A 27867-nucleotide genomic window follows, 5' to 3' on the forward strand; every position below is an offset into this window, starting at 1 on the left:
GTTTTTCTCTCATCATCATCACCCGTGTAAAAATCCCGAATTAACTTTCCTACTGTTTTTTTGACGAACACCAATGTCGTGTGACTTGTCTCCACTTTCTGCCTTTGAAGTACATTTTATCAGTTGCAGTTCTGGTGCCGCATCCGTACATCTCGACCTCGACACATTCACATCACACGTTAACACAGCGGTAGAGTTACTCACGGGACACTGCACTTATTCGCAATCACAAGTTCTTTATTTGCATGTGCTTTAAAAGCCAGTTAAACCTGTCATTCGTGTGCTGTTCTGAGATGCGCTTTTTCTGACCCCAACCCCATACACCCGAAGCGTGCACACACACTTAAGCCTGTCAAACAGCACCTGACTACTGGACTTCATCTTTCGCGTCTGATTGCGCTATAATACTGTCAAATACACAAAAGGTTTACATAAACACAGTTGGTTATGTCTGAAGTGAGTTGAGAAAATCGGACGCGTGCAGGTCTTAAAGTGACAGCATCCTAATAGCATGCGGACCCTTGTGCTTAAAGGGATAGTTCACCCCAAAAATTAAAATCCTGTCATCACATACTCACTTTCAAGTTGTTTTAAACCTGAATGAGTTTCTTTCTTCTGTTGAACACAAAAGAAAATATTTTAAAGAATGTGGGTAACCAAACAGTTGCTGGTCCCCATTCATTTCCATAGTAGGAAAAAAATATATATAATGTGGAAATCACTGGGGACCATCAACGGTTTGGTTACCCACATTCTTCAAAATAGTTTATTTTGTGTTAATCAGAGGAAAGAATTATTGTGTCAGCAATATATGCAATATAATTTTAAAATATGTTAAATATTTTATATGTTAAATATTTTTTAAAATATGTTAATAGCATGGAATATTTAGTGTGCTTATATAAAATGATTTGATAAAAGGAATTTTTAAAAAATATAAAAATAATAATAATTAAAAAAAAAATTCTTGTGGTACAAGACACTGTGGCATGGCAATCATATGAAAGGGGGCCCTTAGTGTTGCTATAGCCCCAGGGCCCAATGTGTTCTTAATCCGGGCCTGCCCTCAGGCCCAGACTTTTTCTGCATTGATTTTGGAGAATTCTAAAACGTAAAGCACAAGAGTAATCAAATTAGCCCAAGTGTTTAATAAACAAATATGCAAGGGGGGGTGGGAAGTTTCTAGAATCATATGAATGACACGCGTCCCACTTCTGAGAAAATCTGCAGATTTCATGTGGGCCTGGTTGTCGTCCCCTCCCATCCTCAGTCTTTTTCTCTCTCTCCTGCACTCCACTGTCCAGGCCCTCAGAGTATCTAAATTATCCATAAGATCACACAGGAAAACACAGGAAAAAGAAAGAGCAGTGAGCACTGCGAGGAACCCTGGGATACTGGTGACGTTCTGCACCAGCCTTTAAGATTCAGCTCCCACACAGATAGAGTGTAGAGGGAAGCTCTCGGCAGCCCGACAGCCAGGCAACGTCATCACCCGCTCCGTCACATTGTGGGGGGAATTAATCGCCCCCTCATATGGCTTTTACGAATGCCGTTATATGCTGTCAGTGAGCGACAGAGAGGATTCCAGTGACGGTTCCATATGGACGTATTAATATTTGCATAATTATGGTCCTGTGCCTGATAGAAGCCCATGTAAGCCTGCCTTTGAAGACTGTGGGGAGGGGTGGGGTTTGGAGGGGAAGGAACACTGATAAGGGGTTGAAGAGGAGGGAAGCAGCTTCATATGTACATTTAATGTTCTGTCCTCTTGCATATTACATATGCATGTACAGATTAAGCATATAGAGAAGAAAATATGGAAGTTAAGAACAGAATTACATAAGTGACATAAGAGTCTAAGTGACTGATAATCATTCTATACATTGTTGCACACACACACATATATATGCACATCTGAAAATGCGAGGTCACGATGCTCAGCACATATGCATGCATTATTTTGAAATAGATAAACGAGGATTACTAAAGCAACTGAGAGGTTTTTGCACGACGATACCGGACAGACGTGCAGACCTTTACAACACATAAGCGCGCGCACACAAATAGACAGATATAGCCTATTATGGATAACCTGAAGACAACAATCCGTAGAGAGTCTGTACCGTTTAAAGCAATGCAGATATCGAACGGAACGACTGTCTACATCATATGCACACTCTCTTCTCCGAGCTCACATTCATCCAAATATTAATTTTTTCTCATGCGACGCGTTACAACAGCAACATCATAACATCCGCCCCGCACACCCAAAGACAGATAAAGGCTGAAATACCGCACCTGGGACAGACGGATGCCAAAGAGTAGACCGAGAGGGACAGAGGAGGTGTCTCTCCGCTCCCCTCTTCTTCCTCTCTTTCTGTGTTTTCGCCTGTCTTCACAGCCTCGTTTTTTCTCTATTTCACTCTCTGCCCTCCCTCCCTTCTCCCTCCTTCGCCTTGTGCACGGAATACTAAACGAGCCTCGTCTCCGCTCACGGGCTCCAGTGCGCGTGCAGCGCTAAACACATACTGATGTATGGCGAGAGAGAGAGAGAGAGAGAGAGAGAGAGAGAGAGAGAGATGAGAGATTTCACTAATATACTTGTATTCAAAAAAAAAAAAAAAAGAATAACTTTTCATAGTGTATTTAAAAATGCTTTTCAAACTTTCCAGTAATCATTAAAATGAGATTACAAGCTAGTCTCGCGAATCTTTATTATTACATTCACAAAGGCCGCATTTGATTACATGGAAGTGATCGGATATGACCCATAAACGTGTAACGTTAGCTAAGCATGAAAAAGCACACGAATTCCGATATCCTCAGATCGGATTCAGGCCTCATATGTGACAGGAGTCGCATACATGCATTTGCGCCTGCCATGTGACCGGACAGATCGCTTATTCACATCAATGCGAGTCGTAGAAAAAGCGACTTGGCGAATGACGTCAACTCAGGTGTACGCCAACCGTGATCACGTGACTTTATCAATGGCGCAATGAAGTCTAAGGCGCGGGCCAATGTTTTGCTTACCTGTTTTGAAGATGGTGCGGAAAGAAAAAGTTTTTTATCATTTCATCTGCATCCATTTTCACTTCCTTTTGGGCCTAAGCTTTCCGGGTCAGTAGTAACTGCAGATATCAGAAATTGGTTACTTATAAAAGAATATATGTACGGATATAGTCAACATATCGGAACTGGGCATCAAGACTGGTCACGTGATTTTGCCAAGTAAGACATGTTCCTGGATCAACATTCCAATCAACCAATCAGATTTGAGAGACAAGTTTACCGTTTATGTCAAGTTTAGGCTTGCAACCCGGGTTAGGTGCTTCTACATCAGAGTTATTCAACTATCTTTCCCCTCTGATTTTAGGGATAGGTTAAAAGGTGCTAAAGAGGATGTTCTGTTTTATACATTTTTGCAATATTACTTGAAACTGTCTTTACTAACTGATAAAAGACTATTTATTAGGTGCACTGAAAGGAATAATATTAATATACATCATCTGTGCACGAGGTAGGGCCTTAAAAACATCAGCCAATCGTTGACGCGATCATCGCATAAACGATTGGCCCTCTGGCTTGTCAATCACTGTGACGTTCCTTGTGAGGGACGAGCGCGGCTGCACGCTCCAGTAACTTTCCACACTCCACAGGTGCCGCATACAATGTTTCTGCCCGGAGACAGGAGTAACAACTGCAGATTATGAGTTACCTGCGGTAAATATGTTGATCCAGGAACAAAATATGTTGATCCAGGAACATGTCTTAATTGGCAAAATCACGGTGACCCATCAAGACCTGCAGTGTAAATGAGACCTAAATTATTCATTCACTAATTAGTTCAGTCTGTGGTTACATCGCTGCACCAGTAGGTGGTGATAAATGAGTCTTTCATGTCACTGGGTGAATCATTCACTCAACCGATTAACTAAACACACGAGTCATTTACAACCAAAGCCTGTGTTACGTCTACAAATCTTTTTTAGCCCCAATTTACACTCACCAACAGTTTTGTGGAAAATAATGCCAAATAAATCGGAGGCAAATCAGTAATCATTCACGTGAGTGACACTCGCATAGTGCGTATTATCAAAGACGTGCTCTGAGTGCTGATGCCCACGATGCCGGTTACACACTGCACGATTTTCAAAGTCGTCGGATCGCTGTTCTTCTCACACTATACACAACTGTTTTGGATACCATTTAGTTGCTGCTGTGTGTACATTACACCAGTATTTTCCAGCAGTGTTCCCGGAAGCACAGCAACATTGCACATTTTGGATGTATCCCTTAGGGCAAGCTCACACTACAAGACTGTAAGACTACCTGAATTGCTGTGGTCTTCACACTGCACAACAAGGCTTCTTGTCATCTGTCATCGTCTTGTCATAGCAGCATGCACACAACACAATGCTGACAAGATGCACAAACTACAAGACATTTGGTCAAGAGGCAGTCCCGACCAACAGCAAAAATTCACATAAATTCATGCAAGAAATTCATGCAAGTGATTATGAAATCATTACTTTTATATCATCTGCACTGTCATTGGATGGATTAGTTCCACCTTGTCGTTGCACTGCACACACTACAAGATCACGTGGAGGTCTGAAAATATCACAGATGCTCAAGACAGGCTCGATGACCTGCTGATACTTAAAAAGCATCGGCAACCGCAACGAGCACCAATCTGGCTGCGATCTGGGAGTTTTGTCACAGACCTTGGAAATCTGTCTGCGACAGCAATCTGCAGCCAAAAGTAGTAGTGTGAGCTTGCCTTAATCTGACCCATCTATTTCTGATCTTGCGTCTCTACTAGTGTTGGTGTGCTGATGTGATTTCCAGTCAAAACACAGAAAATGCGAATTTGTGAAAATGGTGACATCATGCGCATGAATATTACGTGTTCAGTCTAAAGGTGCATAGTGTTTCTTTACAAAGCAGTGTAGCCTAGTCCACGGTTTTCCCACGGAATTGGGCTATACTTTATCACTCTTGTCGCGGGTTGAAGTGACCCCAAATAACATTATATTTAGCCCCTGGAATGCAAATTTTACCAGGGGAACCCCACCAAAAATGTAGATTTTCCTACTAATCTATTGAGCTAGTTTTGGGCTAGTTTTCAGCAGCAATTTTGCAGGTTTTGTTGTGAAAACCTAGAAACCCTGCTACAAAGTGACATCGCCAACTACTGGCCTGGCAGCATAATGCAGTGTTTTTCGTCATTTTCGCAGATCCATGTCAAAGGGATTGTTTTGACAACTTTGTCGTCTGTACGAGAAAAGCGCAAAGGAAAAATGTTTCCATTTTAATACATTGTTGTCATGTAAACATATCCTGAATCACAGACTGGTCCAGATATAATGTCATGGGCATCATTGATACATATGCATTTCTATCAGATTGACACTACCCGATTGTCACTCACATGAACAAGAACCGATTTGCCTCGGATTTCAGGCATTGGTCTGTAATTTCAGCAAAACTGGGCTAAAATCGTGCAGTGTGTACCCGGCATGAGATATTTAGCATGCATGATTACCATTCTCTCCTTCATATTTTTCTTTTTGTTTTTTTTCTTTCTCACTTCAGCTTGGATCACAAGCTTCTTGCCGGCTACCATTTTTATATGTATCAATCTGTATATATATATATATATATATACATACTTTTATATCATCTGCACTGTCATTGGCTGGATTAGTTCCATATATATATATATATATATATTTTTTTTTTTTTTTTTTTTTTTTAACTAATGCAAAATAATAACTGTGCAAAACCTAGACAGATGTCTCCCTGAAAATGTAATAAATTAGTAATTTAACATTCTTTTTTTTTAAAAAAAAAAAAGGTTTCTCTGAAATAGTCAACCCCATGAAAGAAAGCCACTTTATAATTGACGCACTGATATGAGATTATCCTGTCAGTCTAATTTATATAATACTCCTGTATTATATAAATTAGACTGACAGGATAATCTCTTATATTTGGACTCATTAACTACAACAGTTCCTATGTAATTATTTCAGATGGGATAACAGCGTGGGCTTTATTAATATATCCAACTTATAGCCAAGGGGGCTTTTGTGATCAGATCAAAATTAGTTTAGGTACAGAATCAGAATATATGCAAATCACTCTGTCTAAACTGTCCAATGTTACAGTCCTCCAGGGGTGATACTATAGAGACTCATTACCAAAGGTGCTGTAATCCTACTAATAAAGAAATATGAGCATCTGTCAACACACAATGAATACAAATGCCCATACTGTGCTCTAATAATCAGAGATTATTCAAGTTATCGGGAAAGCCAATCAGTTTGTGCTTGAATGTTTACTGGTCATTTATTCTGACATCTATGAGATGGTGGCAGGATCTCACACATACAGCTGCACTGAAAATTCATACAGTGTGAAACACAGAATGACTGTGCCTCGAAATTCTTCCTTTTGACAACATATAGAACAGCAAAGAGTCAATTTAGAAGTGCAGAAATTATAGTGACTGTTCAGCTGTCATTATGAATCCCGGTAATAAAGCTATTTCAGAAACACGAATGCCTCCTGATGATTTATGCTCAATCGTATACAGTATTGATGAGGATTCTGTTGAAATAAAGGGCACGTAGAGAAGCAGCCTGAAGCATTGAGCACAATGATTGGGGTATAAATGAGTGTAAACAGCTGCCTCTGCTAACTGTCAGAGCAGTGCACACTGAGAAACAGAGGGAGACAACAGGAGAGGACAGGGCAGAGAGAGAGAAAGAGAGAGAGCACAGCAGCAAGGCTATCGAGAGAGAGGAGGGGAGGGGGGCAGACTTAAAGACATACTAAAAGAGAGCGAGACAGGTTAGAGAGAGAAGATCTGAGAAAAAAAAAAGGGCTCAGAGAGAGGAAACTGAAAGCTTGGCCTCAGGCAGCAGGCACTGTCCTTACTGAGCTCATGTCACTGAGGGAACATGTACTGACACTGCTCCTGTTTCCTACAAGAAAATTGTATTTACACACACTCATGCACACAGAAATGTACATATTCTTGGACACCCATTTCTGGCTGAGGAAATGCTACAATTCAGCTCTTGAGAGGTTTTCAGGTGCACAAAATAATGAGCCCATGAAGACCTGTACAGTGTGATTTACACTAGTAGGACGTGTTCCTGGATATTCTAATCCTTGTACAAAAAAATACTGGAGTCAAAAGATTGTCATGACATTCTGTTCTGTTAACGGTTTTTCAACGTGTATATTCTTCCTTCAATGCTGCTCAACTCAACTCAATTTAGCATGATTCACCAATGAATTACTTTTGTGATCCTGACTCTTTTAAGCCAGCTCTTTTTAAAGTGCCCTCATTATGCCTTTTTTAAGGTTCCTAATATTGTTTTGGGAGTCTCCTACAACAGGTTTGCATGCATGAAAGGTCAAAAACACTTTAAGTTTGTCATAATTCACATTTAATTTCACCTAAGTTTTCAATCTTTTGTAAACAACTCGTTTGAAGCAGTTCAGAGAATCAGTCTCTCTAAACCCCTCATTTCCGTGAGCCTACACTGCTCTGATTGGTCAGATGGCTCAATCCTTTGTGATTGGTCTACTGTGCACACCGTACGCCCATTGCCATAACTGAATGACAGCTATCAGTTCACAAGACATTGTATACAACATATGGACAGAAAATATAGCATCGACTTTAGGGCAATTCCACGCAAAGGTCATCTTTACCATGAAAAAAAAAAGTTTTAACCAAAAGAACAAAACCCTTTTTAAATTGTCCATTTAGGTCTGTAATATACTGTATTAATGTGCTCTAACAGAAATTTTAAGAAAATTGCCTTGTTTATCCACAATATATGTGGTAAGCAACAATGCTTAAATTAAATTTTCAACCAACCATATTTCATGCTTTCAAAAAAGGGATCAAAGACCCCATTTTTTAAACTTTATTTTAGCAGTAAGCATTGTGTAGAAAGATGGAGGCATGCCTGAGAAATAAATACACTCATTTAGTCATAACAGCACTGCCTGATGAATTTATAAGAGCTAGAATAAAGAGGTCAGGACGCTTCAGAACTCTGTCACGTCCGTAACGTTTTAAAGATTAAGTTTATGTCATATAACAATTATAAATGCAAATAACTTGAAACTTTATATGCAAAGCTAAATTATGTTTATGCTTATTAGGATCAACAATTCATTTCACTACGTTGCTCTGAACAACCATAATAAGCGTTACGGACGTGACCGTTACGGACGCTTCATATTAAATCCTATGAGTTTGCTTCTTTATATTGCTATCATCTGTTTCAGGCTTACCATATCAGAACATATCCAATAATCGCAATACTCTTTGTGCTTTGTTAGTTTTAATATGAAAAAGGTTTAACTTTCAAATTCAGTCGATTTTATAACAAAATTTAAACAATAGATGTCGCTCTTTAATAGCCTACGGCGCGTGACAGATTAGCTACTGCAGCGCCTGTAAGCGGCGGATCAGGTGCACATGAACCGATCTTCTCTTCCTCTTGCCAGAGAACGAAATATGAACATCAAAAGGTAGGCCTATATGATACAGTACAACTTATAGAAGAGCATTGTGTCTCATAGGACACTTCCCTCGAGAATTGGGATGTCGCGTTACCGGTTGGTTAAAAATGAATAGCCTAGCCTATATTGATCACAATCCGCGCGATCAAGCTGACAAAATGAAAATAATAAGATTGCAATAATTTTGACTTGAAATAAAGTTTGATCATTTTGACTCAAGACTCCGCTTTAAACTCTGAAAACTAGACGAAAAACCGTGTGGTCATTTAGACACAAAACATAAAACTGACATGATTGCGATTGGCAATAGTGTCAATCGGTTCACCTGACTGTGGGGAAAACATGCGATTTTAAACTGCTTTATGATAAACATAAATATTTGTCAATGTATTTTAGCAAGCAGTTCTGTAAGAAGGAAAATCATGGTCTCTAAATTGATTCTTGAACAACGCACATGCTGGTCAACATGAGAAATAGGTCTAATCCATAACCTTTTGCACTACAGAGTATAACGTTACATTTGTATAAAGTTTAGTAAAAACTTGATAAATTGTGGAGTCTTACCATACTGGTATCCCAGATTTCAGTATTTGGTGGTTTAAATGCTTGCTTGAGGTCTCTGTGAAAGTTTTAAAGCAGTTTTAAACCAAGTCTTTTGTGCCGCTTTCAGACCGGTCACATCCGTAACGGAAAACTGTCACATCCGTAACATTGTTTTTTCCTCATTAATGCGAACATGAAAAATTAAATAAAATTATTATTTTATGCTCTGTGGAGAGCCAACCCTTCTTCATTCAGTGGGCAGTATTACTTTTGGTTTGCTCAATGTAATTCACAGAATTCTTAAAAAATATGTTGTCACCCAAATCTTAGTGACTTTTTTTGTCACGTCCGTAACGCTGTATATTTCCCTCATCTAAAATATAAAACAGTTGAATAGACTGACATTTTTCTAATGTCTGGACTCCTTTAGTAAGGGATTATGAATATATAAATAGACGGTTCAATATGTTACTATTAAATGCATTCTTTGAGCGTTTATATTTCAAGTTTTGACTCCAAATGTCACGTCCATAACGCTGGAATTGCCCTTTACCATATTAATTCGAGCCCGAATCTGACGATGAAACGTCTGAAGTAGTCGATCAACCAGAAACTGATTCGCAATCACGACTGGAGTACAGCGTTTCTATATGGTAAGTGTCACCTTATTTGTTTATAGGACGTGATAGCAGCGTTACTGTTATACTTTATGTAGGTGCACCTGTGGGAACTGTATCAGAATGCCAAGCGAAGCTGAAAACCTCTAACATAAGATAAACATTCAGGCCAGATGTGTACAGACTTTTTCGTCATACCTATTAAAGGGTTAGTTCACCCAAAAATGAAAATTCTGTCATTAATTACTCACCCCCATGCCGTTCCACACCCGTAAGACCTTCATTAATCTTCGGAACACAAATTAAGATATTTTAGTTCAAATCCGATGGCTCCGTGAGGCCTTCATAGGGAGTAATGTCACTTCCTCCGTCAAGATCCATAAAGGTACTAAAACAGTTAATGTGCGTACAGTTGTTCAATAGTAATATTTTAAACCGACGAGAATATTTTGGTGCGGCAAAAAACAAAATAACGACTTATTTAGTGATGGCCGATTTCAAAACACTGCTTCAGAAAGCATCGGAGCATTATGAATCAGTGTATCGAATCATGAATCGGATCGCGGTTCAAACCCAAATCACGTGACTTTGGCGCTCCGAACTGCAGATTCGACACACATGCTGCGTCCCAATTCGCCTACTTATACTACGTCCTAAAAGTATGTACTGTTTTTGTAAAGAAAAAGTACATACTTTTGAGTGTGTAGTAGAAGAGTATGCAAGTTTTGGGACATACTACCTCGTCATAACTGCGTCTTTAACGGACGTTCTGTTGCTTAGTTACTCAACCTGTAACTGTTTAAACTACCTGTCAATCATCTTGTCACAGTTAAAATCCTCCACATTGAATTACATTTATTTTCCTACCGTTTCGGAGAGAAATGTAGTCGCACGTTGATCTGCCAGTCATGGGTCTTTCATGCAGAGAACTCTCCTCATCTTTGCATAATGATGCATTTAAAAGTTAATGACCAAACACATCGTTATAAAAGTTCACAATGCTGTTGCAGATGAAATATAATGTGGATAACATTTAATAAATATATTTTTGTCAGGTTAGACACTGCTTATTAATCATTCAAGCCCCTTTATCTTAACCGTCGTACCTCGCACGTCCGTCATGTTTGTAGTTTTTAAACACTTTTTATTCGTATTTGTAGTTCTAATCGAATCCTCGTACACAGCGCAATGTGTTATGGGCAATATTAGCCGTTAGAAGTGTGCACGGATCTGCACTTCGAATTCTAACCGGAAAAAGTACACCATCCGGGTATCTTTGGAATACTCATTTCAACATACTACGATTTGGGACATACTAATTCTTTTTTCGAGTACTATTTAGGACGCATAGTATGCGAATTGGGACGCAGCAACAGATTCAATACTCCGAAGCTTCCTGAAGCATTGTTTTGAAATCGGCCATCACTAAATATGTAGGTATTTTGTGTGTGTTTTTTTTTTTGGCCCACCAAAAATATTCTCGTCGCTTTATAATATTAATATTAAACCACTGTACGCACATGAACTGATTTAAATATGTTTTTAGTACCTTAATGGATGGTGTTACGGGTGTGGAACGACATGAGGGTGAGTAATAAATGACAGAATTTTCATTTTTGGGTGAACTAACGTTAACCCTTTAACAAAGAGAAATGGCTTTATCATTATAGTGGGTGTTTACTGTTTACAGAGAGAATACTTCAACTAGTTAGCGTGGACTAGCATCTTAACATCCTATTACAATACAGATAGAGCTCCATACTACTGTAATAATAAAAACAGTATGTTAGAGAACAAACGTGAATAGCTGATGCATTAGACTTGTACACAAAAGTCATGCTCCATCCTTGATCATTACTCCAAGTAATAAGACCGACAAGCTGCATTAATCGACACATTTTTAGACAATATTGGACCCACATCTGAATAGCAGAACTACAGAAATGTGAGTTAGCCGGTTAGCTGGAGACAGACTAGGGTGTACGTTACACAACATAACATACAAAACTACGAATCTTGAACGATCGCTAGAAAATATAAACATCATTTATTAATCATACTTACAGGTTGAGATTCAGAGGAGCAAGCTGGTCCAAATAAACTGGTCATGATCCATATTTTAAGACCAAGTGTTTTGTGAATCCTGCGTTTAACTCCCCGAGGTTTGAGAAGCAGTCGTCAGTAAAATGATGGGAAAAGAACAAAAGATTACACTGCTGTGGTAATGTTGAAAAAATGAATTTGTAATATGTGTATATGTGCAATATGCGGGCGGGCAATATGCTAATATTTCACGGTGACGTCACAATGGGATTGATTAATGAGTTTGGGATTAATTTTACAAACGACTCGTTTAATTGACTCAGAGTCGACTCTTACTTTTGAGAGACAATAATTTTATATACGGTGCACTTTTAGATTTAAAACTTTGCAGGATGTTTTCATTCACTTAGAGCTGTTATACACATGAAAGGTATTTTTCAAAAATCCATAATTGGGGCACTTTAATGAATCAAAGACTCTTGGATGCATGAGTTTAAATATGAAGCAGTCTAACAACTCATTCATTGACTGAATCACGCTGCATCCGAAAAGCGAAAAACAGTATGTGACAAAAGAAGTAAGTCCGAATTCAAAGTATTTATAAAAGAGCAGGCATAAAGTACCCGAAAGACCTACTTCTTTCAGTGAGATTCTGAAGTGTGCATACTTTGAACACTTTACTGTCCCATGAGGCCACGGGAGAGGATTGGTGGTGGTGACATGACGCAACTGTCGCTGCAGGTCACATGATAAGGGCAACATGGTGAATGTAAAACAGATTACTAAACAGATTCATACTATAGAACGTACTTCTTTAGCAGTCATGAAGTGATTACTTATTCATAAAAAGTACCTACTCAAGAGAGTATGTGCTTTCAGACACAGCCTCAGTCTTCAAGTTCTAAATAAATTAGTAATATGATTCTGACTTTTGGTTGACTCGTTGTCTGACTTTTAATTCAGTTCTTTTTAATGAGTTAATTAGAGTTATTCACATATAGATTTTGTATATGAACCAATCTCATTTATTTACTTAATGGGTCTTCAAGTAGTAAATTAATTGGTAATGTGATTCTGACTCTTTTAAGTCCTTTTTAATGAGTTATAAGATATTCATACAGTATATAGAATTCATATATGAACCTGTCTAACAACTTATTCATTGACTGAATCTGTCTTCATGTATTACAAAAACAAATATCTAGTATCTGCAAACCCATACACTAATCCTTGGCCTTCGACTCTTTTCAATTTCATAAAACACTTTTTGCAAAACACATCACACAGTTCTCTATGTAACACACAAAAATCTAACAGGAAGTATCTTGATTTCCTTTTTCAAACACAAACATTGTTTCTGTCCAACTACACATGGTTGATGTATTTCTTTCCTTTCGTACTGTGTAATACTGTATTCACAAACACAAATGCTTACAGTAAAAGAAGAAATGGTTTGGTTTCAATCTTGCTTTTATGTTTACTGTGAATTTTTCAACATCTCTCTGCTTACTTTCAGTCTTGTACAGAAATGTATATAGGAGCTTATGAAAGAAGAGCTTTGGGTTTTGTATAACTATGTGTATATGATATATCCAGAAATAGAATATTATGGCAAAGCTGTTTACAATGTAATGTTTGCTTTTGAGATCTGTTTGTAATATTCTGAATGCAGTGCTTCATTTTGCAAGAGATGTGAGGCATTTTGCATTTTGTGTGTGCAATTCTTGGATTTGTGTGTAAAGTTTTGGGAAAAGAAGAGTTCTGAAAATGTGTGTAAGCAGTTAAAAAAAACTAAATTAACTGCTAACTGGCCAAAAAGATCAGGCCTTAACAATTATGTATATTTATTACTCATGTGAATCAGTATAATGACTCTTTCACTGACTGACGCAGCCTTCTTTACAATATTGCAATATTGACTTTATTTAAAGGTGCCCTAGAACTTTTTTTAAAAGATGTAATATAAGTCTAAGGTGTCCCCTGAATGTGTCTGTGAAGTTTCAGCTCAAAATACCCCATAGATTTTTTTTAATTCATTTTTTTAACTGCCTATTTTGGGGCATAATTAGAAATGAGCCGATTCAGGGTGTGTGGCCCTTTAAATCTCGTGCTCCACGCCCCAAGAGCTCGCGCTTGCCTTAAACAACATAAAAAAAGTTCACCCAGCTAATATAACCCTCAAAATGGATCTTTACAAAGTGTTCGTCATGCAGCATGTGTTTATTTTGATGTTTACATTTGATTCTGAATGAGTTTGATGGTGCTCTGTGGCTAAAGCTAACATTACACACTGTTGGAGAGATTTATAAAGAATGAAGTTGTGTTTATGCATTATACAGACTGCAAGTGTTTAAAAATGAAAATAACGCCAGTCTTGTCTCCATGAATACAGTAAGAAACAATGGTAACTTTAACCACATTTAATAGTACATTAGCAACATGCTAACGAAACATTTAGAAAGACAATTTACAAATATCACTAAAAATATCATGTTATCATGGATCATGTCAGTTATCGCTCCATCTGCCATTTTTTGCTATTGTCCTTACTTGCTTACCTAGTCTGATGATTCAGCTATGCAGATCCAGAAGTTCTGCCCTTGTCTAATCCCTTTCATCCAGACATTAATACTGGCTGCCCTTAAATGCCTTTCATAATGCCTTGAACATGGGCTGGCATATGCAAATATTGGGGGCGTACATATTAATGATCCTGACTGTTACGTAACAGTCTGTGTTATGTTGAGATTCGCCTGTTCTTCTGAGGTCTTTTAAACAAGTGAGATTTATATAAGAAGGAGGAAACAATGGAGTTTGAGACTCACTGTATGTCATTTCCATGTACTCTTGTAATTTGACTATGCCGAGGTAAATTAAATTTTTTGAATCCAGGGCACCTTTAACTCAATTGAATCAACATTTGAACTGAACTGAGCTGAGTAACACTATTTTCTTCTTTAAAGCTGCTTATAGCTGACTTGAACTCCTTTCATACACAGTTATTGAACTAAATCAACATCGAACTGAAGCTAAATAATGACAATATTGTCTTCTGTAGAGCTGCTTTACACCAGAATTGGAATTTGTCTTATAGCTAATGAAGTTTACATTATTGATCGTTATTTTCCTGTTTATTACTGTGAAGCTGCTTTGAAACAGTCTGAATTATATAAAGCACTATAGAAATAAAGGTGATTTGACTTACTAAACGAATCTGTATTGGAATTGATAAGGAACTGGAATGGTTCTCACAATCCCCATCACTATTCCTGGATCAACATCCTTTGCATGCAACAATATTATGTCAACAAGTATAGCCATAACACGACCTCTAAAATCAGAGAGCAATAAATGGGTGATGTTGATCCAGGATATGCCCTTCTTGTGCGAATCACGTTAAGCGTGAAGAGCCATCTAATGTGACGTTTGACCTTATTTTTTATCCATTTTGACTCCTGACTCCGTCTGTAAAATCTCGCACCAGACTTGAGAGGTACAGCAAGGTGGCGCGCCGTGCTGATAACGTCTCAAGCCTCAGTGACCAAGTTCACCCCTCTCATCCGCAACAGTTTGTCTGCCCTTCTTCACTGGATTGCTCCTTTTTGAGTTCTCCATTTTATTTTGTTACCATGACAACCATCTCTAAGTGAGTCGCCCACATCTCTCATTCCCTTTCCTCTTTCATTTTTTACTTTCCTTGCAGTGACTTTCATCTTTCTGTCTTCTTGGCTCATCCCCGTACTCTTTCTTGCACCATCATTGTGACTCTCACTTTTCCACTCTTTAGTCGTACCCCCATTTTTTCCCCCCTCTCTCTCACCACCACAATGTGTGGTACAGATTTATGTTCAGTCTTCTTCACTACAGCCTGCTATAAAATATTTATGCTTCATTGCAAACATCTCCACCATATACTGTAGAGTTTCAGAAGGGTGCAGAGGTTTTTCTCTCTTCTCCTGGCATAGTTTGTCTGAAACTGCAACCACACAGACTTTAATAAAGGCTTATTGTGAGGAACACAAAGATCAATAAGCAAAAGCTTTAAAATAATGTTTTTTACCAAATTAAGCATTAAATACATCACCTAAATTGACATCAAACCATTTACCATGTCCTATCACAACAAATATACTGCAGCAGGAAAAAAAGAAAGACTAGCTTTATGGGAGTACATATTTCATGTGTTTTACTACTCGATTAGCTATCCAACCAAAAGCAAATAAGATCAAAAGTAAATGTCCTCCAAGATGTATTTAAGATATTTAGTGTGTGTGAGAGAAAGATGTATATTCCCAAGAGATTTTGCACTGAAAAAAATGATACTTTGGACCAACTTAAAAAAATTGCTGTAATTTGTTACAGCTAAATTTATTAGTTTTTCTCAAACTATATTTTTAATTTGGTTAAAACTTTAAATTTTATTTTAATATCAATCAAAATAGTTCTTCAGCCCAAGGTAAAAAAAATACATTGAAACAAAGTTAAAATATTGGTTTTTATGGAGACCAAATCATTATTTTTACTTTAGTACAGCTTAAAATTTTTACTTTGGAAAAACTTACTTTTTACCGTAACATCCAAGTATAATTTTTACTTTGGACTAAACTAAAAAAATTGCTGTAATTTTGTTACAAGGAATTTTATTAAGTTTACTCAAGTTAAATTTCTGATTCAGTACAAACTAGATTTTTAATAACACCTAAATCAATTTATTCTCTTTAGTCACAAGACAAAATGTTACTTAAATAAAGACATGATTATTCTCTTCAATAGACCTGTGTTTTATTGTGATGTCTTTAATATATGAATCAGTTTCTCAGTCAAAAAATAAAAAATAATAAAAACATACAAAAATAAAAATAAATAAAGCCAAATGACTTTTGCTGCCAGTTAGACTAGCCTTAATCAACAATAGATGGAAAAAACATTAAAATAAAATGGTTTTAAAAAGGTTTTTGAATACAAGATCTAACACAATAAAACATCCTGTATCCAAATTTCTCCAATATTTAGAGCTTCACACAGACTACACACAATAAAGCACAATAAAACATCTAACATCAGATATTGGGATGACCTTGACAGTTGTCAAATCCTCAAGTTCCACAGTAGATGTCAAGTTCACTAGTGCATCTCCAAAGTCTCTGTCTTGGTACTGCAGTCTGAAATTGCCATTTAACCCACACACTTTCCTAACTTCAGCCATAAGCTGCTCCATTGACTCTGGAATTCCACCAGGCAAAACTAGCTTCCTGGTGTCATCAGGATTCAGAATAACACGCAACTTGGCTGGCCTTTTGACTGCCATGTCTGCCCATCCAAAAGGATCTAGTCAAAACAAGAAAACAATAATATTAGTTGCAGTACAAAATTGGTCATAACTTACATTAAATTCATATTCACAAATTAAATGATTAACAACACTGTCTTTTGACAATTCTGGTTAAAAAAAAGAAAAGAAATTTCACAGTCAATATTATTTAGTAAATTCTGAATATTTGTTTAAGTCAAATTGATAAGGCCTTATGCTGTCTTAGCAGTTTTTTTAACCAGAATTGTCAAAATAGAGTTGTTAATGAATTTGTGAATATGAATTTAAATTTGTTTAAAATAAACACGTCTTTTACCCCTGTTGAAAAAACGAGCATATGCTGGTAAAGTAGGTTTTGAAGCTGGTATGGTGGTTTGAGCTGGTTTATGCTGGTCCAGGACCAGCTTAGGACTAGTATGGACCAGCAAGACCAGTTTAGGACCAGCGTTTGACCAGCATACAGCTTTAAAACCTACCTTACCAGCATATGCTGTTTTTTTCAACAGTACACAATGGATGTTTGAGCATTTAATTATTTATTTATTTATTTTTATATTTCAAAATTTATTTAATTGAGGTAGCCTATATATATACACACACACTCCAAATCATATTTAATGTTTTTAAAATAGGCTATATAAAATAGTAAAATAGTTCCAATAAATTTTACTGTGGTACCGAAATTGGTACCGAGAACCATAACATTTTCATGGTATCGGTACCGACTACTGGAATTTTGGTACCGTGACGACACTACTCTGTGGTAATTTAAAAGCTATTCTCTAGTGTTAGTGTTTCCTATTTAAAACATAAAAATAATGTTCACAGATGTTTACATTGGTACTCACCAAATTCAGCAATTAGGGCAAAATTCTGGAATTTCCAGGGAACAAAATCCAACCTGTAAAACAAAGGAAAAGGTGAGATTTCACATCTTAGTTTTTTGTTGGGGCAATTAGCACTATCCATAATCACTAGACTGTAATTATTAATTAGTCCCTACTTTTGTAGTGATATTGTACTAAACTGCATTATGCTGACAGGAGAAACAATGGAATATGAATTCTTCCTTGTCAATCAGAACTCATTTTCTAATTCAGTAAGTTTTATTAATAACTTTCATTTTTCTTAGTCATTTTGCTTTCCAGATTCAATCTCTTAACGTTACTTGCGTACTAGAGCACGTACACACATGCGCACTCTTCAAAAACGGTGCTTAAAATCTCTTGACAAACTAAAATATGTAAATGACATTTGTATATATTCAAAATAAAAGATATACATTGTACTTAATGAGAGCTTGCTTATTTTGCTCAAGATAATGATTAAGTCCATATGTCGTAAAAAACAAGAAAGCTGTCGTTCCAACCACACAAGTTTGCGATGCTTTTTGTGAATGTTCGTTTGAACTATGGTTTCGGGAAACACAGAATCATTTAACTAAGTTAGTAACGACAGAATTAGCGATGTTAGATGGATAACGATGTTTTTGGGAAACGCATCTCCAACAACTGGCACCGCTTCAGCCGTTTGCCTATGTGAAATCCGAATAATTGTTGTCCGTTTAAAAAAAAAAAAAACAATTACCGACTCTATACACAAATAGGCTCAAACGAACATTAACTGATTCCGACATTACAATTAACGTCTCATATAACGTAACAGCTCCCGCGGAATCAATGTTTAACCAACATTAGATTATTTGACGGCTGCAGTGTATGTGAGAAAGCTGTTGTAGTTTATGCGAGCACTAACTTTGTTAGAGACAAACGAGCCTTATCACACTAAATTACCATTATATTTTCCTTACATCACAGTGAAATAACAACTAAATTAACCTTGTATTTGTCACACTGAGGCAACATGCGTATTGCGATAGCATGGTTTGGTTTGGCTAGCTTTAGCTAACATGTGCACAAACACAGTTGTCTGTAAAGTAATAACCTAATTGTCCATCCTGCCACTAACCATAAATGTGAATGAAAAACAATTATTTTCGTTAAAATAACACATTTTCGAATGCTTACCTTGTCTAAAAGATTTCCTGGGCAACGGACCGTCTTCAGACTCGAAGCGATAATGGCGGATGGCAAAATGCTGGCTGGTGGCGCGAGCAGTTAGTTGATGTGACGTCATGTGGTCACGTGACATGAAAACATCTGGTTTAAAGTAAAAATACTACTTAAGTCAAATTGTTGTTTTTAATTTGTTCTAGGGGCTTCGTTATTTGCTTTAAGGCAAACTGAAAAAAACAGGTTTAAACCAGAAACCATGATTTTCACTTAGTCCAATGTAAAAATGCACTTTAAATGAACAACACAGTAGTTTCACTTTTTTCAGTGTGGTCCATATTGATGTTATAGCATAACCCAGCTGCTGCAGATTTGTCAGCTGCACTTCCTTGATGTGACTCTCCCATTCCAGCACATCCCAAAGGTGCTCTATTGGATTGAGATCTGGTGAGGCCATTTGAGTAGAGCGAGCTCATTGTCATGTTCAAGAAACCAGTTTGAGGTGATTTGAGCTTTGTGATATGGTGCGCTATCCTGCTGGAGATAGCCATCAGAAGATTGTCATCAAGAGATGGACATGGTCAGCAACAATACTCGGGTAGGCTGTGGCATTTAACCGACGCTCAGTTGGTATTAAGGGGACCAAAGTGTGCCAAGAAAATCCCCCTCACCATTACACCACTAGCAGGATGAACCATAAACATGGCAGGATGAATCCATGTTTTCATGTTGTTGTCCGCCAGGACGAGGGTTGAGAAACACTGTAGACCTTTTCTCACGAGGCTTACATAAGTAAACTTCACTCTTCCTAAATCACTTCATGGTTTTTGTAAGGACTGCATTTTTTAAGCAAACTGATAATATATAAACAATGACATTCAGGCATTAATATGTTAGAAATGAAACTGCAGAACATGAATGTGGAAAAACCTTTCATTTTTTGATCCGCTCTTTAAATCTAGCAACCCAAAAATTAGCTTGTTAGATTGTTTACATTGCATGCACATTAGGGATGAAATATGATTCAACTTCACTCATCCCAAATGGCTTAAAGTCAAGGCACATTTATTTATATAGCACTTTATACAAGGCAGATTGTTTCAAAGCTGCTTTAAATTAATAAACAGAACAATAACAGTGTTACTGTTGAAAATTCATCATAAATGAAACAAATTAAATTTTAGCTGTAAAGCAGCTCAAGTCAGTTCAATATTGATTCAGTTTAGTTCAGTAAGTTGATATTGCAAAGAAAGTTATTCAGTTTAAATGTTCAATTCATTTTTATAGTGTCAGTGTAGGTAAAATAATATTATTATCAGTTGTCTTCAAAACCCTAGCTTCACCATCCGGAAATTTGGAAACGAAAACCCCACTTTTGAATGAGCAAACATGAGTAAGACACATGAATGAAGTAACCGTGAAACTATTAGCCCTACGGGGCTAAGAAAGCATTCGACCAAACATTTTGCTGCCTGGCATTAGTATCATCATCACCATAAGGAAGCCTGGGAATGCTGTGAGCCACATTCAAATGGGCAGTCATGAATGAGACACATGAATGGAGTAACCGCAAATCCTAAATGCTAATTGCCATATGGGGCAAAGAGAGTGTTAAAACTAAAAACTTTGCTGCAGAATTTAGCATATAGCCCAGGGACAGTAGATTAGGCTTCTATCCAAGACATGTGCATGGCCAAGTTTAAACTGAATGTGTAATCGGATATCAATCCGAATGATTAAAGAGCATGAAATGATATACAAGTATAAATGCATGCTACATTGCAAAGTCATGCCTGCTTATGTGGATCTATGAGAAAATGTGCCTATGTGTCTGGTTACATCAGATTGTGTTATGACAAAATGTGTTTCTAAGACTTACTTGGCATGATCACGTCCCTTTGCTTTTAAGCTAAAGAGAAAAGTGATGAATATTCAGTCCTCTGGCATACTTTGCGTGTGGCTGTTTGCATGGGAGTGATAGAGTGGCTGAAAAAAAAACAGCGAGTGCACTTCACCCGAAGCAGTCATCTCCTCAGTGTCTCTCTTCAAAGCAAATACTGTTGTTCACACATTTCTCACAGCCCAGGGTTATACTGTGGCAAAAGCAGAGTGGTGGCATAGGGAGGCGTCTGCGTTCACATGGGCTGATGTTTTTCACCACTGAAACAAGGGGCTCTATATATCACACTTCTCTGGCTAAACGGCTCTGCTGTGCAGATGTCCATTTTAAAGCTTGATGCATTGCTGACTGTATGGAGTTGGCCAGCAGGCCACTAAAGCACTCTGCACGGAGAAGAGAATTGGAATTGGGAGTTCTCTGTACGGGTATGAAAGTACATGGTGGATAAATTTAAAGGTGACACAGGTTACCAGACACTCAAACACTGCCAAATACGAAGAGATGCAGGAAGGTAGACAAATGAAGAGAGAGGCTGTGTTGCATTCCGATATCTAGCCGCTATCAAAATTGACTATTTGGCATGGAGAATCAGTTTTGTGTTCAAAAACAGCTAGACGAAGTGCATTATAATGGAAAAGACTGTAGGGGTCTGACAATTAACTTAAAGGGATAGTTCACTCAAAAATGAAAATTCTGTCATCATTTACTCACCCTCCAGTTATTCCAAACCTGTATGAATTTCTTTCTTCTTTGCTGAACACAAAGGAAGATGTTTTGAAGAATATGGTTCATCAAACAGTTGATGGGCCCCATTGACTTCCAAAGTATGGGGGGAAAATACTACGGAAGTCAATAGGACACATCAAATGTTTGATTGTAAAATCTGTTTTGAGTAAATTATGACAGAATTTCCATTTTGGGGTGGACTATCCCGTCAACACCATGTCCGTCTGATTGTGTATGGTGCTTAAAAGGGATGAAATTAAAGACTCTTCTGAGAGGGTTTATGTACAATCTGTCAAACTGCTAAAGCACAGCACATAAAACAAATCTATAATAAGTTTGGAGTCAGTAAGTGACAGTAAAGAGATTTATAATGTGGCAAAATATTTTTATTTCAAATAAATTGTTTTTTTAAACTTCCTACTCATTAAAGGATTAGTTCACTTTTCTGATTTCCTGATAATTTACTCACCCCCATGTCATTCAAGATCAGTCGAAAAGAAATTAAGGTTTTTGAGGAAAACATTCATCCATATTGTGGACTTCACTGGGGTACGATGGGTGGAAGGTCTAAATTGTAGTTTCAGTGCAGCTTCAAAGGGCTCTACACGATGCCAACTGAGTAATAAGAGTCTTGTATAGTGAAATGATCAGTCAATTTCTAAAAAAAATAAAATAAATGCTCATCTTGCACTGCTCTGCATTTTAGCACTTACTGAAAAGTTGACGCGTGGTGTAGGTGGAAGTATCGCGGTAGGGTGAAAAATCCATCTCATTTTCTCCAACTTCAAAATTGTCCAACATCATTGTTTTTCCTTTTTTTTGTAATGGACATTTGGCTTATTCTTTGCACGTTTGTTTTGTAGACACTGGATCTGTACTTTCATCTATGTCACGCATTACCTTTCCAACGTAATTACATCATGCGTGTGGATCGCAGAGGTTTAAGATGAGCATTTGTGGTTAAAAAGTATATAATTTTTTATATATATATTTTTTTTTTTTTTTTTTTTTTTTTTTTTAGAAAATGACATTGTTTTGCTAGATAAGACCCTTATTCCTCGTCTGGGATCTTATAGAGTGATTTGAAGCTGCACTGTAACTGTAATTTGGACCTTCCACCCGGTGAACCCCAGTGAAGTCCACTATATGGAGAAAAATCCTGGAATGTTTTCCTCAAAAACCTTCACTTTTTTACGACTGAAGAAAGAAAAACATGAACATCTTGGATGACATGGGGGTGAAGAAATGTTACATGGTTCACACACAAATATTAAGCAATATTATTATCAACATTGATTATAATATGAAATGTTTCTCAAGCACCAAATCAGCATTAGCATTAGGATCATGTGACACTGAAGACTGGATATAAATCCTACACTGGATAGCCGTCAAACTTTTATGTCAACCATCACTTTCAGCTATAAAGGCCTTGATTTACTAAACACTCACTATGAAGTCACACATTAAGTATATTTGGTATCAAGCATTTATCTTTCTATCTACAGTTGCATTGCAGCATAATGTATTTTCATAGAATCTGTTAAAAAGTACAGTGCATGAAAGTCATTAAAAATGGGCAAGTCTTGCATTTTAAGTAAAACGGATAATGTATAAACATAAAAGCATTCAGATGTACTGTAAAATTCTTCCCTTTGCATGCACATTGAGTATAAACTAATCTCTACTCATTCTCTGATTAGACTTGAGCATCCTTTTCTGTCCTTTACGACTGCTACTTGTGAGACTGCGACCACAGTGAGAAAGCCGGACAAAAAAAGTTGCTGTGTCAGCGACCATCTTGCACGTCAGACTGTGCCATACACCATAGTCAAGACTTCCGTCATGACTGACGGCACTTACTGTTTTACGTCATCAGCCCGCGTCACGCATCACTACAATGATAGCCATGCACCTGGGGATTGTATTTCCTCTGCTATCTCTCTCCAGATGCATTCTGGGAATTTCAATTTCAATGAACTGGAACGATTTTGACAGCAGTACACTCCTAGAAATGGCCATATTAAGACACATCCTGGGAAATGCAGAGCCTTTCCGTTGAACCTGGGTAGTTGTGAGAGAAACAGATCAAAACGAATGAGATAAAAGACAAACATTTTGAGAGAAATCTCGATGAGGCGGGGGAAGATGGGGTAGTGTGGGACCTGAAGGAATAAAAAAAAAAAAAGAAGCAAATGAAAAAAGGCTTTGTTTATTTGTTGTGTCAGGGATGTTTGGTTTCACAAGCTAATGAGAAGCAATTAGACAGCTGCCAATTAAGCATGACCATTAGACTGTGACTGAGAGGATGGGGAAAAGACAGAAATACTGATGAGGGATGGAGCATAGTGACAGGAGACTATTGGGCTTTAGGGGAGAAAAAACCAACAACACAGAAAGTAATTATTACAGACAGAAACTTCTGGAAACCTAACAAAGCGCCAAAGTGTTTATCCCTGTCTTTAAACAAAGAGCCCTCAGGGCCGCCTGACTACAAGCACTCTGAGTGATATTGGTCAGTCAATGTGAAACCCATGTGCATGATATCTCCCTTAACATGATGGAGCTATGGAAACAGAGCCATTACTGAGGCAAATAAGCTACATGCTCACTCAGTCGTTTGTGCCTGGCGCTGAGGAGCGCCACTCTTCAGGCGGAACAGTCACACTGTGGAGAAGAAGAAATCTGGAGACAAGTGTATCAATGTGTGTGTGTACACATGTGTTTGTGTATGTGTAGTCCAGCAGGGGGTGCTACTTTCAGTTCTTGCTCTGTCTCTGTGAGGGTTCCACTCAGCCATCTGGCTCTCAGCTGAAGAAGTGATGCTGAAGTAATGATTAACCTCTACAGGCTCCAGCTCTCTGCTAATGGAGGCTATTTCTCTCTCTCTCCCTCTTGGCCCTTCCCCCTCCTGCTGCTACCTGAGACTGGTCACTCAGAGAGATTGCACTGATGGCTGTCTAGGGGTGTACAGCCAAAATTATAGGGGAGACAGGGGATAGATGTCACACAGAGAGTTTTTTTTTAATATATAATTGTAAGAATGGGGCAAGTTGTCACATGTGTTTTGAATGTATAAATTTAAAGCTGCAATCTGTAACTTTTTTTGGTTAAAAATGATCCCAAATCAATTTTTGAGCTGGTACATAACCAGCCAGTGTTCAAAACCATCTCCTTACCTTAGCCCGATTCACAACGGTAAGCTTGTCATAATGTTTTATAATAAGAGCGGTACATTTGGGTTTCCGCGGGAAATTCAAGCATGCAGCCGTTCATCTTTGCGTCATGTCTGTAAACAGAAAGGAAGGAGTCCCAGCTAGTAGACTATATGGCATGTGAGGAGGCTGCTTGTAGCGGATCATTTATAGCATTTTCTCACAGCAGCTGCAATAATTAAACTTATCTTTTTGATGGTGGATTGTAATCCAGAAAGGTCCAAATGACAATTATCAGTGATTCACCCGTAGACAGAAGCAAAAGACGTCGGACGAGAGGCTACAGAAATTGAAATCTACAAGTAACGCTAATGCACACTAAATACACGTAGTCACACAATGCTGATGTTGTTAACATTAACAATTTGAGAACAAAGTATAACAGTAATAATAATTTGCACAGTTTGGCATGATCCGAGCTAAGCGATCGTTAGATGTAATCACCATTGGCAGCGCGATTTATTGTAGGCCTAATGCTTTTTTTCAGAACAAATATTGCAGATCAGTTACTTACTCCTTCAGATGACATTTTCTGGTGAAAATTCTTATTTTGGTCGTACATCCAAATCGCAGAATCTGTGTTTCTGAAGTACAGTATCCGCATCGATGTGGTGACTGACACCAAACATTAGATTCATCCGCACGGAGTCGAGCCGAAACACAACCCACGTAACAATAATAATTCTGCATATAACTGCAATTGCGGGTTTCAAACAGAGATGGCGACAAAGAGGCAGAACTTATGGACTGCAGCTTTAATTTATTAATTCCAATACTTGTTGACCAAACATATTTGTTGATATTTCTGTATGTTATCTTTTACTTTCTCTGTTTAATGGATTATTTAGTGTTTTCTATGTTCAATAACTTGACAAACTTGGCTTTTCCAGTAAAAATTAGTCAATTAATTGAGTTTATTTTAAAATCTGTTCTTACATTCAAATACAAATTGCAACTCTGCATCCAATTTGTTACCTTAATTTAAATTCAGGATTTGAATTTGATTTGCATTTTCATTTCATTTCTGAATGGTACACAACATGGTCCAATCAACTGGGAACTCTTTTTTTTTTCCTGTGGCAATGACAGTTCAAACGTACCAAAGCCATAACAATTAAGGTACTGTATGTAGCTACAAAGATAACTTCCAATCTATCTCAAGAGGATGTCTAGCCCCAGTTTTTCCTACACATTCATTCATACACACTCTCATACAATATCCAGTGTATTGCCCATCTGAGCATTCAGCTTCTCTGAGGATGTTTCATACACACAAGCAAGCACTATTTCAAGTCCCTCTTCCCCAACCAAACTCTAATTTAATTAGGCTAATTAAGAAGCTAGAATAACCATTTCCTGATTACTTATAATTTTGTGCAGTTAATGAATTGAGCACATAAAGCCAGCACAAGTCTGTTCCCTTAACTGACCCAGTACACACACACACACATTTTCTTGCTGTCTCTCCCACTCACGCTGTTAGTGTGAAGAATGACTTGAAGCTCTACTATTTTCTGTCAGAGGTTTTATATGATGTGACACAATAAGCTCCTTAACACATGGAGTTAATGGACTCCATATGGGGAAAACGAAACAACAAAAATGAGTGTCCTATACCAAACCTTGCTCAATTCACAGGCTTTTAGATGCCTACACATCTAGACATTTAAGTGATCTGATTGTGTTGCTGCAGTCTAACAGTACTAATTGTTTCAATACCAGGTAAAGGCCATAAAGATCATATTGAGATACCAGATCATCACCACAGCACCCTTGAGCAAGGGATACAGTTACGGGAAACATGTATACCTTTGGATGGGTCATAAAATAGACAGTTTGATTAAACAAATAACTCACAAAATAAAGTAACAATTTTTAAATCATCACTAAAGAAATTGTATAAACAGTTATAGTGCAGGGTGGGAAATGTATATGAACCCTTAGATTAAAAAACTGGTTGACCCTCAATAACCTCCACAAAAAAAATTTCTTGCAATTGCTGTTCAGATGCACAATGTTCAGGTGAGATTTTTCACCATTCCTCTTTACAAAAGTGTTTCAGCTCATCAACTTTATGATGTCTGGTGAGAAACACTCTCTTGAGGTCCATATTCATGATAAATCCAATCAGCTGCTTTGTTGTAGGAATATGAAATAACAATTTTGTCATAATTTTCACACCTTCGTCTAAAACCTGTTTGCCTTCAGAGGAAGGTAAAATATTTTATTTAGCAGAATATCCAAACTTTTCTTCTCCAAACAACAAAAGAATATCCATAAAAAAACATAAAAGTCCACTATATTCCATGTTTAAAGGGTTAGTTCACCCAAAAATGAAAATTCTGTCATTTATTACTCACCCTCATGTCGTTCCACACCCGTAAGACCTTCATTAATCTTCGTAACACAAATTAAGATATTTTAGTTCAAATCCGATGGCTCTGTGAGGCCTCCATAGGGAGTAATGTCACTTCCTCTGTCAAGATCCATAAAGGTACTAAAAACACATCTAAATCAGTTCATGTGCGTACAGTCATTTAATATTAATATTATAAAGCGACAAAAATATTTTTGGAGCGCCAAAAAACAAAACAAAATAACAACTTATTTAGTGATGGCCGATTTCAAAACAATGCTTCAGGAGGCATCGGAGCATAGTGAATCTGTGTATCGAATCTGCGAATCTACATCTCCAAAGTCACGTGATTTCAGCCGTTTGGCTGGTTTGAACCGCGATCCGATTCATGATTCGATACACTGATTCATAACATGTCTGCATTTTCATTTTTGGGTGAACTAACCCTTTAAGTTTCTGAACAAAATGAGGTAATGATGAGTAAGGATGGTTCACAGGATGTTAATTGTTGGGCGAGCCAACCCCTTTAACTAGTATTTTCCTTGCCCTTAGTCTGTGCTTTAGGTCACTCTAAAAATTTTGAAAATGATA

General features: G+C 37.5%; 1 long non-coding RNA gene across 1 annotated transcript; it reads right to left on the reverse strand.

The window, feature by feature from the left end:
- Positions 1–16543: 16543 nt before the first annotated feature.
- Positions 16544–19228, reverse strand: LOC137011501 (uncharacterized). Its single transcript, XR_010893481.1, has 3 exons — positions 19095–19228; positions 17916–17968; positions 16544–17084 (listed from the first exon to the last, which is right to left on the reverse strand). It is a non-coding gene; the product is annotated as an uncharacterized lncRNA (long non-coding RNA).
- Positions 19229–27867: the final 8639 nt, after the last annotated feature.

This window comes from Chanodichthys erythropterus, chromosome 3, assembly GCF_024489055.1.
Source record: "Chanodichthys erythropterus isolate Z2021 chromosome 3, ASM2448905v1, whole genome shotgun sequence".
In the NCBI taxonomy this organism is placed as follows: Eukaryota; Metazoa; Chordata; class Actinopteri; order Cypriniformes; family Xenocyprididae; genus Chanodichthys; species Chanodichthys erythropterus.